The sequence below is a fragment of the Aulonocara sp. 'chitande type north' Nkhata Bay genome, linkage group LG12 (assembly GCF_057382095.1).
Source record: "Aulonocara sp. 'chitande type north' Nkhata Bay isolate Kocher_YH1m ecotype deep benthic linkage group LG12, A_spYH_male_GT1.1, whole genome shotgun sequence".
NCBI classification, from domain to species: Eukaryota; Metazoa; Chordata; class Actinopteri; order Cichliformes; family Cichlidae; genus Aulonocara; species Aulonocara sp. 'chitande type north' Nkhata Bay.
Genome location: NC_141355.1, coordinates 1,319,661 through 1,329,995, shown reverse-complemented (window position 1 = coordinate 1,329,995; position 10,335 = coordinate 1,319,661). Strand labels below are relative to the sequence as shown.

Genomic DNA, 10,335 nt, shown 5'->3' with positions numbered 1-10,335 from the left:
CGTCAGAGGCAGCTTTAAAATCTCAACGCACTGAGTGTCACTGTGAAATCGAGACTGAAAATTAAGAGAGTTGTGTTACCATGAAGTGCGTGGAAGGTTATAGAAATGTGCAAAACATGTAACAAAGCTACACACGCTCCTCTCTGCATACTCTTCATAAAGGGAAGGACATCAATGGTCTCAAACAGTATTTTGTCAGAAGTTTTTATTTATTTCTTTTCTCTAATTATTTACACATATATTGGTTACACTTTCTGTTATTCAGTGACAATAAAGCAAATTATTATCACTTCATTATCAAAGTAAACAGGCAGTTTTACCTGCAGGCCTGGTTATTAAACGACCATCAGGTGTTTCTCTGCATTAAACATAATATTTGCATTGTTACCTAGAAACAAAGAGACTTCAACATTAGTAAGAAATATCTGAATATGTTAGAGCATCTGCCAGTATTACCTCACTACTTGAAGTTATTTATAAAATGATATAGATATGTTTCTTTGGCAGCTGCTAGCAGATGATCATTTTCTTAACAAATTATTGATATATCATTATAAATTAGCTTTGGCGTAAATGGTGAAGCTGTCATATAAATCCTGAGTGGTAAAAAGGCCTATTGTCAGAATTTAAAAAAGTAAATTAATTAATCCATTACTAAAAAAACAGAATAACAAGTATGAAATAATACACAAAAAAACTTCCAGGTCAAACTCTTACAGGTTCGTCATGCATTTCCTTTCCTCACACTGTTTAGATCTGTACTGAGCGACCTCCTGTCCAGCCTGCAGAATTCAGCTGCTTTGGACCTGATTAAAAATCTGTAGCAACAAAAATGAGTGTTTTTCATGTTTGCTGTGTATTATTTTTTGCAGTATTAACATTATTAACATTTTTATACTAATTTGAACTCTTTTTCATGTGTGAGGATTTGTTGCTGCAGCTTCAGTTAAATCTCTTAAATACAGTGTTTAAAATGATGAAATGAGTCCACGTGTGTAGCTTTAAGTTCAGACCTGCTGTTTAATCATTATTATCACAAAAACACAGCCGTAGCATTTGCTGCACAAACTTTATTCAAATCATAGCCATTGAGCTGCGCAGTGAGGATTAGCTGATCTACATACATATAGAAGCAATACTTGAGATTTGTTATGTGAACAGTTCCACAAATATATTTCAAGTAGTGGAAAATGAATGCAATGAGTAATTTTTCTGTGACTTCTCTGAATTTACTTGTCAGTCTTTTAACCTGAAACAGTTGTGGTACAAAATGCATGCAGATATTCCCATCTCAAAAGTCAAATTGCTGGCAATAGGTGTTATTAAATGTGGACTACAACAGACATGACAGTTATTAACCTGGGAACGTACAAAATAGTGAATATGTACAGCCGACAATTTCCACGGTGAACAAAGGTCATTTTGATTTGTCGATGAAATCTGTCTGCATAAATCAGGGAAATAAATGTAAGTGGGAAAAGTGTTGAGACGTGAAAATAGAATTTCCTGCAAAGACAACGACAACGTCATTATTAGTTTGAAGCAGCTGCTCTGTCTTAAGTCCTCGTGCGAGCTGCAAATATGACAGGTTTTGGCACTTTTATCTGATCCTATTGTGTAATAACAACACATTGTTAATCAGCTCAATAGATGAACAAACCTGAGATCCTGTAGACAAAGGCTTTGTTGGCAAAGGATTAAATATCACTAAGTATTTATTGCTCTTCTGTGATGCAGATTCTCAGCTTTGGCGGCTGTTTCCTGATGTGGCACTAAAGTCAGCACAGTCTCAGAGTGTCCAGCATGCAGAGCAAAGAAACTGACCGACACAGCGCATTAACCATTGCTGCTGCAGGCTTGGAGTCAACTGTGATCAATGGAAAACTATAAAGAATATATGATGTTATACTATGATGCAGTATATAAATGTCTAAGTGTCTATATTTAGAAATAAAAACAACCTCTGTTGCTCTTCACCTGGAAGTGTTTTATCACAGAGGGTTACTGAGAGATGTCCAAAATATTATGGACACCATTTATATACAGTGCTGATGTTCACCAACATTGTTCCTCACTGCCATAAATTATATTTGTCACTATGAAAACACGACCATGCAAGAAGGTTAATTTTAATAGAGAGGGAATCATGGCTCGAAGGTCGACAGCCCGATGTGGAAATGTAATTATTCGGTACAATAATACAGAGAAACCCCAACAAGTACAAAAGTTCAGCCAACACCTGTGTACTTCAATAGGCTATCGCTAAAACAGGGGAAATGCTCCCTTCATGAAGAAGAGAGTAAATGATGAACATTTTACACGACTGTAGTAAATACACAAACGTAGCTGATTTTTAGGGCTTCAGCTGGAAACTTTCATCAGGTTTGGTTGACCCAAGAAAATGTGACGGCATCAGAATGCCTCAGATGTCTGCCACACTATGTCCATATGCTGTATGAATTATATCTGAGTATGACTTCACACCACAGGCTGTGACATGTAAAACCAAACGCCTGCAATCTGTAAACTTTTACAGGGCACAATAATGCAATGTTTACAATCTGCAAATAATGCAGCGCTCCCATCTCGTCCACAGATATCTAAGTGCTATTTAGCTCTGGAATAGCAGATAGGACATCAGCGAGTGCTGTTCAGTCTACCTGGTAAAAAGAAAGAATTTAGCCCTGCAGAATAAAGGAAACTACAAAATCACTTCAGTTGTTCAGCAGCTTCTTTTCACAAGAACACCCTTGGCAGATCCTTAAAATAGAAAGTTAGCTGCTTGTGTCACTCAGCTGCTGACAAGCATAGGATAAGAGAGCATGCTACAATCTCTGTGTACTGTATCTGAATCCTTAAACAGGCTACTGGACAGGGACAGCACAAATTACAGTGGCAGGGCATTTATAGAAGTAGGGGATCCTAGAAGCTACTAAGTGGTCCCTATCTGTTTTGGAGAGCACACTCGTGGTTCACTCTGACTCATGCTGGGACATGCACATCAATGACAAAGCCTGATATGTATACACACATATACCCTGACTGCCGTGAGGATCGAGCCACCAGCAATAATGCACCGCAGACAATTTGCATAATTTTTAAAAAATGAAGAAAAATTATGCAAGTTTAAAACAAAAGGCTGTTTGCTGTAGCTCAAAACACAGTCCTGCATGCAGGCAGTTCTAGACAATATAGTATCGGGCTACATACTGTCACACGATAAGAACAAATTTTCACAAAATACTGGCCCCTCATATACCATACCTGGCACTGAATTAGACCCGTCCGCGTGGCGTGCTCAAAGTCAGGCCAACAACACTAAAAAGAAAAGTAAACATCAGAAGAGTTAGTGTTAGCATCGTTTTTTAGTGAAAACTACATGACTCAAAACAAACTCTATTAAAGTTGAACCTCATCTCTGATTCATGCTGGGATGCCTCTAAGACAACCAAGTTGCTATACATTAATACTCAAGGAACATACTGGTGTCATCCAATTAATTTTAATTTTTTAAACTCAGTTTAATGTGATGTAAACTTGTTTATATTGTCACAACACAGCTGCCTCGAGGTACTTTGTACTGTAAAGACCCTGTAATAATGCAGAGAAACCCAGCAATCATATGACCCTTTATGAACGCTAAGGTGGACAACGAGATGAGACTATACCTGCTGTGCTGTCTGTGGCCTTTTGTTCAAATTCTCTAAGCTGGTTAAGTAGAGGAAAAAGTCTGACATATTTCATGACCATTAAATGTTAGACAAGGCTCTGAAAACGAGGTTACAGTTACAAACAAAAACCTCTGCTTGTGCGCACAGACCCTAAATCACAACAAATAAGACAATAGTAAGACAAATTACTACAAAGTCTTGTTACCGCTCTTCATATAACAGTGTGACAAAGTCCTGAATGCAGCCTGCATGTTAGTACATCAAGGTCCATCTGAGCTTTAAGTAAAATACACTCAGCTTTTCCTTGGATTTTAAGAGTTGCTCAGTTCATACAGGAACTGCAGCAGTCGGGGTTAACGTGTCGCTGTGTTGCTCCTCCGTGTCAGCCATTGAGACTAGTCGCAATTTATTCTGAGGCAAAAAAGAGAAACAACAAGACATTTTTAAAAAGTTTGTCATTTTATAATTTTTTTTACCTAGAGCATAAACAACATAAACAAAAAAAGGATTAGGGCTGTGCGATATGACGATATATATCAGATTACGATATAAAAATGTCTATCGTTTCATATTATACACTATTCTTTGTTTTGTGGTGTTGCAAAATAAACTGTTTACGGCAATATTTTTTTCATGGTTTTGATGGTCACTGTAGTTGCTATATTATTTCTTAAAGTTCTCTCCTTCTCTTATACTTAAAATAACCACACTATGGACGGACAAGTGACTGTTTTTACGCGTACTTTCGTTACCAATAATGAGGATAAAACCATCGTGTGGCTCCGCCGTCCGCTTGTTTATTTTCCACATAAACCTTTCACAATAAAGCTCAAGTTTCTGTTGAGACTTTTCAAACTAAACTGAAATGATATACATTATTCTCAAACATAAAATTTCAGAATATGCATCAAACAAATGACCTCAAATAAAAACATCAAGTAACTATAAATGGCGCTTACAGTCACCACGCAGACGAAGGCACAGAGAATACCAGCATGGCCAGCAAGGATGAGGCAGAACCAGAAGGACCAGTCAAAAGAAATCGAGGACCTTATTGTTAAATGAGGGGCTACCTCTGTAGCATGGACATGGTTTGGTTATGAAAAGTCTGACACGCCCCAGAAAACTGTACTATGCAAATTATGCCACAAACTGGTCCCCACCACCACTCGAACACGACAAACCTCTTTAACCACCTACACAAGAATCACATGAAAGAGTTTCGAGAGAGTTTACGAATGAAAAGCAAAAAAGAGTCGTCAGGTGCTCAAAATAATCCTTAGACTCAAACGTTAGAACAGGCTTTTCCTTGCAGCACGCCGTCTAATAAATACTCAGAAAGAAAATGGCGGCCATTTAAACTCATGTCTAAAAATGTATAGTTTCATGCATCGGTCAAAACACTCGACTCCAGGTACACGACGCCCAACTGAAAACATTTCACATAAGTCGAGTTGCCCGAGAATCACAGAATTTACAGAAAATGCACTATTTTGTGATATATATCGTTATCAGGAGAGATACGTCTTATATTGGGATATGAGACTTTGGTCATATCACGCAGCCCTACAAAGGATTATAATTCACGTAGAGTTGCATACACATAACACCATTCTGTTGCAACAAAAGCAGTTTATAATTAAAGTAACATACATACCTTGAAAAACTAAATCAACCACAACATTAAACTCACCTTGTGTTTGTAGAGAAGGTGATCAGGGTTTTTCTTCATTTCCTGAGACCAGCTGCTCTGGATCATCACCAGCTTGTATCTTCATCTTTTTTTTCACTCGGGGAAGTCTTTCCTTTTCTTGGCCATTGCTCTGCACTGGAAAACCAAAGTGTGTGATCAAAGGTGAAATAAGGGATATTTTTCCACTGCAGGACTTAAAGTGCTTCAAGTAGTGATAGCTGTTGATCCATTTCTCAAATAATCTGTAAGGATCTGGATTTTTAAGAAAGATACAAATATCTCTGCTTATATTTGGCTAAAAGCTTGATATAGACAAGGCATATAGAGCCCCTGCACACCAGCACTGCGCTTACATTATAGTTCAATCAAGAAATAGTTATTATTGATTTATTATTGAATTTTTTTAGTAATAATTTTTAGTATTTAATCACATTAGCACAGTGGGGTGACAAAAATATTCCACATACAAGAAATACTGCTCAGCATTTCATAAATTACATTTTCAACAAATGTTGGAGTAAAAACACAGTTACAGGGAAAATGTGTCTGTCTGTAAATATTAACTAAACATTTCTATGTGCTACAAAATAGACATACTGTAATTGTAAATGTGCTGAGGTGAAACTATACTTTCAATAATTTTACCACTACAGTCTGTTAACCACCGAAATAATCTATGCTGGTCAGCTAGCTAAAAGTCTTTACTTTAGCAGCCCAAATCAGAGGCTAACATTAGCATTTGCTAGCGTCAGCCAGGAAGGTCTGAGGCTTAAACTAGGGTTAGTGTAACTTTGCCTGAAACCCTTTAAAGTGTACAGTAGAGCCAACTGTAAAACACAGGTATTGATACAGTACTTATTAGAGTCCTAGAATAATTTCTAGAACCATGAAGTTCTCACTTTCCCAGTTATCCACATCGCTGACTTTTGCTAATTAGCTAGTTAGCAGTCACAGCTGTGTAATACCCAGAGAGACACAGACAGCTAACTATAATATTTATGAAAACTGGTTCAGCCACTGAAGGGCAAAACTGGTGGTATCACAGTAAAAATTATTTTAACATTAACTAAAATAAAGCTTAAGTCATGTTAAACCTAAATAACAATTATTTTAAAAAATGAGTCAGCAAAATATTCCTGACTTGTCTGGAGACAGCCGAAACCAGTTAACAAATAAATTAACAATTCTTTCTAAATAAAAACACGGAGTCTTTTGAAAAACATTATTTTAATAAAACGAAACATGAGTTTTAATACTTACCACAGAAATTTGAAGGCAGTTTCTCCAACTTCAGAATCCAAAATCCAGATGAAGCCTGAAAGAAGCCTAATGGCTGCTCTTGCGCTTACTTTTCCCTCCTTTTCAGGTTCTTTTTCCCACAATGCATTGCAGTAGTTGAGAAATACAGAAAAATACCTGTAAATGACTAATACGGAAAATTCCTTCACGTTTATACAGTAGATTGTACTGTATTTTTACGGATTTTTTTTACAGTGTACTTTCTTTAGAACTGGGATGTGGTTTAATTTAGTTAAATCTGCAAGCTTAGTAGAAACATTAATAGCTAAGTATTTAATATTTCCAGATTGCAGTGGGGCAAAAGAAGAATTATGGAAGGAGCAATTCAACGGAAGAACTGCAGATTTTAACCAGTTTATTGAATAATCTGAAACTCTTGAAAAAGAGTTTATTAGCGTGACTATCTCAGAGAGATTGGTTTGTGAATGTTGGAGGAAAAGCAACACATCATCTCCATAAACACTGATCTTATGTTCTATGTTCTTGCATTTTGTTCATTATTTCCTGACCTTGGTCGGACACGTAGGCTTCTTCTAAAGATTTGATGTTTTTTTCTAGTTGCTGAATGTTTTTGTTTTCTTCTTTCTTTTTATGTGATGAGAAAGAAATTATTTTCCCCCTCATCACAGCGATGGGCAAGTGAGAAGAAAGAAAATTCCTTACTGTTGGGGTGAAGGGAGCGCCATGTGTCGCAAAGCCCAAAGTGGCTCATATACTGTTTGATTATATTTGTGTACTGCTGACAGCGCTGAGGTCCTGCTGTTTTGAACCTTTACATTTCTTTCCCCAAGACCAAGTGTGCAATCTAGGTGTTCAGAGACGTGACTGGGAACAGGACCTTGCGTCGTTCCAGGATCTCTTTAGGGAACTGGTCGTTCATGCTGAAGTCCGTTCCTTTCAGCTCCCTGCTGCGACTCTTCACCTGCTCCTTCTGCTTGAAAAGACTAAATTTGGCCACAATAGGACACAGTCTCCCGACACCAGGCCTCATAGCTCTGATACGATGGACTGAGTCGAAGCAGTTGTTCTTTATGGTGTCCTCAGGAAGCTTCAGGTGGGTCTTAATGAAGGTTTTAACCGTTGATTCGTCGTCCTCTCCAGCAGACTCTGGGATACCAGAAGACACAAGGTTATCTCTCATGCTACGGGCCAGGAGATCAATTACAGTCTCTTTTATTATTTCATTTTCAATATCAAGCTGGGTCACATTCTCAGTTAGAGACTTGACCAAGTCCCGTAGTGAAGATGGTTTCAGCAGCGAGTGTTTCCACCTGCTGCTGGCTGATTTCCCTCAGGGATTTAAATTCCCGGTGTAAAATCTCCACCAGGGACAACCTCGCATCGAAGCTGGACAATCACTTATTGATTGACTCCAGGATGTCGGTAAAGTGTTTACCGACGATGTTGTACTGGTGGAGTCTGCCGGACGACTGCCGGCTGGGGAAGATGCGCCCTGGGACCTCTTCATAACTATCCGGTCTTTAAGTCTGACATCATTAGCCGTGACTGGGCCCAAACTCCGCTACAGGTCTCAGAGTCAAACGAACACTGCGACATCACTGAAGGTTACAAACTGTCTAAATTCTTTCATCTTTAATCAAATGATCAGCATTGCTGCTTTACCAGTTGTAACAATTAAGTTTAACAGCCATTTATCAAGACATCACATATTTGCATAAGTGCTCTAACGTTTTCGGAGATGCCCGTTACCCACCAGCTGACCGCATAGCTGGACTGGCCATTGGGCATCCCGAGCATTTGCCCGGTGGACCGATGGTAATTTTTCATTTTTATGTTTGTTTTTGTAATGGTATAAACAATGAAAGGTGGTGGATTAGCCAATTGGTCATGGTCATTGGTCACAGCTGTAAAAGCTGCTGCTCATGATATCGGTTTGGAAACATGAAGGTGATACAAATCAGACATATATACCAACAAGACAGTGTACATCACTGTCACAAGAGTGTTTGTTTTAGTTCAAAGGCTTTATGGTTTTTCCTATAATACCTGGTGGTGTAGTCGGTGATTTTTTTGTCAGTTCAGCCTTTTATATTATGTTTAACACGAGTGACCACCCGGTCAGCTGGTGGGTAACAGGCATCTCCGAAAACGTCAGAGCACTTGTGCAAATATGTGATGTCTATTATATGTGATGGTATTTGAAGTTTACACAGAAACATTCTCGCATGAAAATATCTTAAAAGTTTATTTTGTGACGCAGAAAGAGTAATATTTCAAACTCCGCCACTCTGTGTTCCTCCGCCACTGCCTCGTTTGAGCTTTGGACGAAATGGATTCTGGGATATTGCATTTCGTCATTTCGAGCTGATTGGAGACCAGAACAGCCAATCAGATTTTTTTGCATCCAAGTCTGTGATTGGCTGGTTTTGTGGCACAAATATAACGGTGTAGAGAAAGAGTTGAGCGTGCACAGGCAGAAATGTTGAGAGCGCGAGCAACACATTGCGAGCGAGCACAAATGCAAAAACTGAGCGAGAGGGGCTGCTGGTGTGTGTGTGGATAATAGCAAACACTGAAATACAGTTTTTGCACGCAGCAATGAATTTTGTTCACTCAAATTCAGCTTTTCTTCACTCGAAATAAATTTCTCCTCAAAATGCAACACTTGCACCTGCAAACTTTTTTTTACGTGCATTAAAATCTTTTTTACGTGTGCTCAGAATAGTGGCATAAAAATAACGCCATAAATTAGAAGTTAGCAGGAAGTTAGCTCGCTAGTTTCCACCTAAACATGATATAGCATGTTCTGACTGAGCGATCTCTGAAAAAATTAAAACGTACAGCTCTGCTATCACTTCCAACATAAATGAAGACAGAAAACTAAACAGCAGTGACGTTTGTAGGGTTACTGAAGTTTGGCTAGCTGCTATATAATGATGTGCGACGTGATCGCTAGCGACACAGCTATGTTAGCATAGCATAAACAGTGAAGCTGGAGGATGAATGCTAACTTTTTTCCACTTGATAAAAGTTAACATGAGGGCTCCCGGTGGTTAGGGACAAATGCAATCGCATGGCAGGATGCTGTAAACGGACCAAACTTAAGCCAGGAGAACAACTGAGATAATCCATCCACAATACGAGGTTAGTCATTAACATACTGCTGCATGGGCTGGGCTGTAGTTACATTGTAAGGATTTAAAAACTGAGCTTTAAAATGATTAGCGGTAATAAAAACTGAGAGAGGCCGACAGTGTTTTTAGGGGCTTGTTCAGATTGATTAAAACAAGATACAAAGCTTTAAAACATGTTAAAAACACAACAGCCTTATTAAATGCAGGGTATTTTGAGCATAAAGCTCACTCGCATCACAGTCTATGCCTGCATCTTGGGTCCTCCTTCTCAACACCACACTGCTACCCCAGCCGTGACAGACAACACAACCAAACATGGACCCAGCGGCATTCGTACCTTCCGAGGAGCTTCAGGAGGAATTAACTGACTCTGTTTCGAGGTGGATTAGCCTGTGGCTCGGGCATGAGCAGAAGGAGTTTCGTCACGCCTTGGAGACAGGGGCTACAGAGAGTGGTTTCCGGCGTGCGCAGCTCCAGTTTGTCTCATGGGTGCCAGAGGTCTGCGTGCCTGCTGATTCTGTGACTGTTTCCACTAGAGGGTCCAAGGAACCGATCCAGCCTCCTGCTTTTGCTGGAG

The 10,335-nt window shown here is 39.0% G+C and overlaps 1 long non-coding RNA gene across 1 annotated transcript; it reads right to left on the bottom strand.

Moving 5' to 3' along the window:
- Window positions 1-248: 248 nt before the first annotated feature.
- LOC147316618 (uncharacterized) lies at window positions 249-6,943 on the bottom strand. Its single transcript, XR_015131713.1, has 3 exons — window positions 6,625-6,943; window positions 5,365-5,499; window positions 249-4,082 (listed from the first exon to the last, which is right to left on the bottom strand). It is a non-coding gene; the product is annotated as an uncharacterized LOC147316618 (long non-coding RNA).
- Window positions 6,944-10,335: the final 3,392 nt, after the last annotated feature.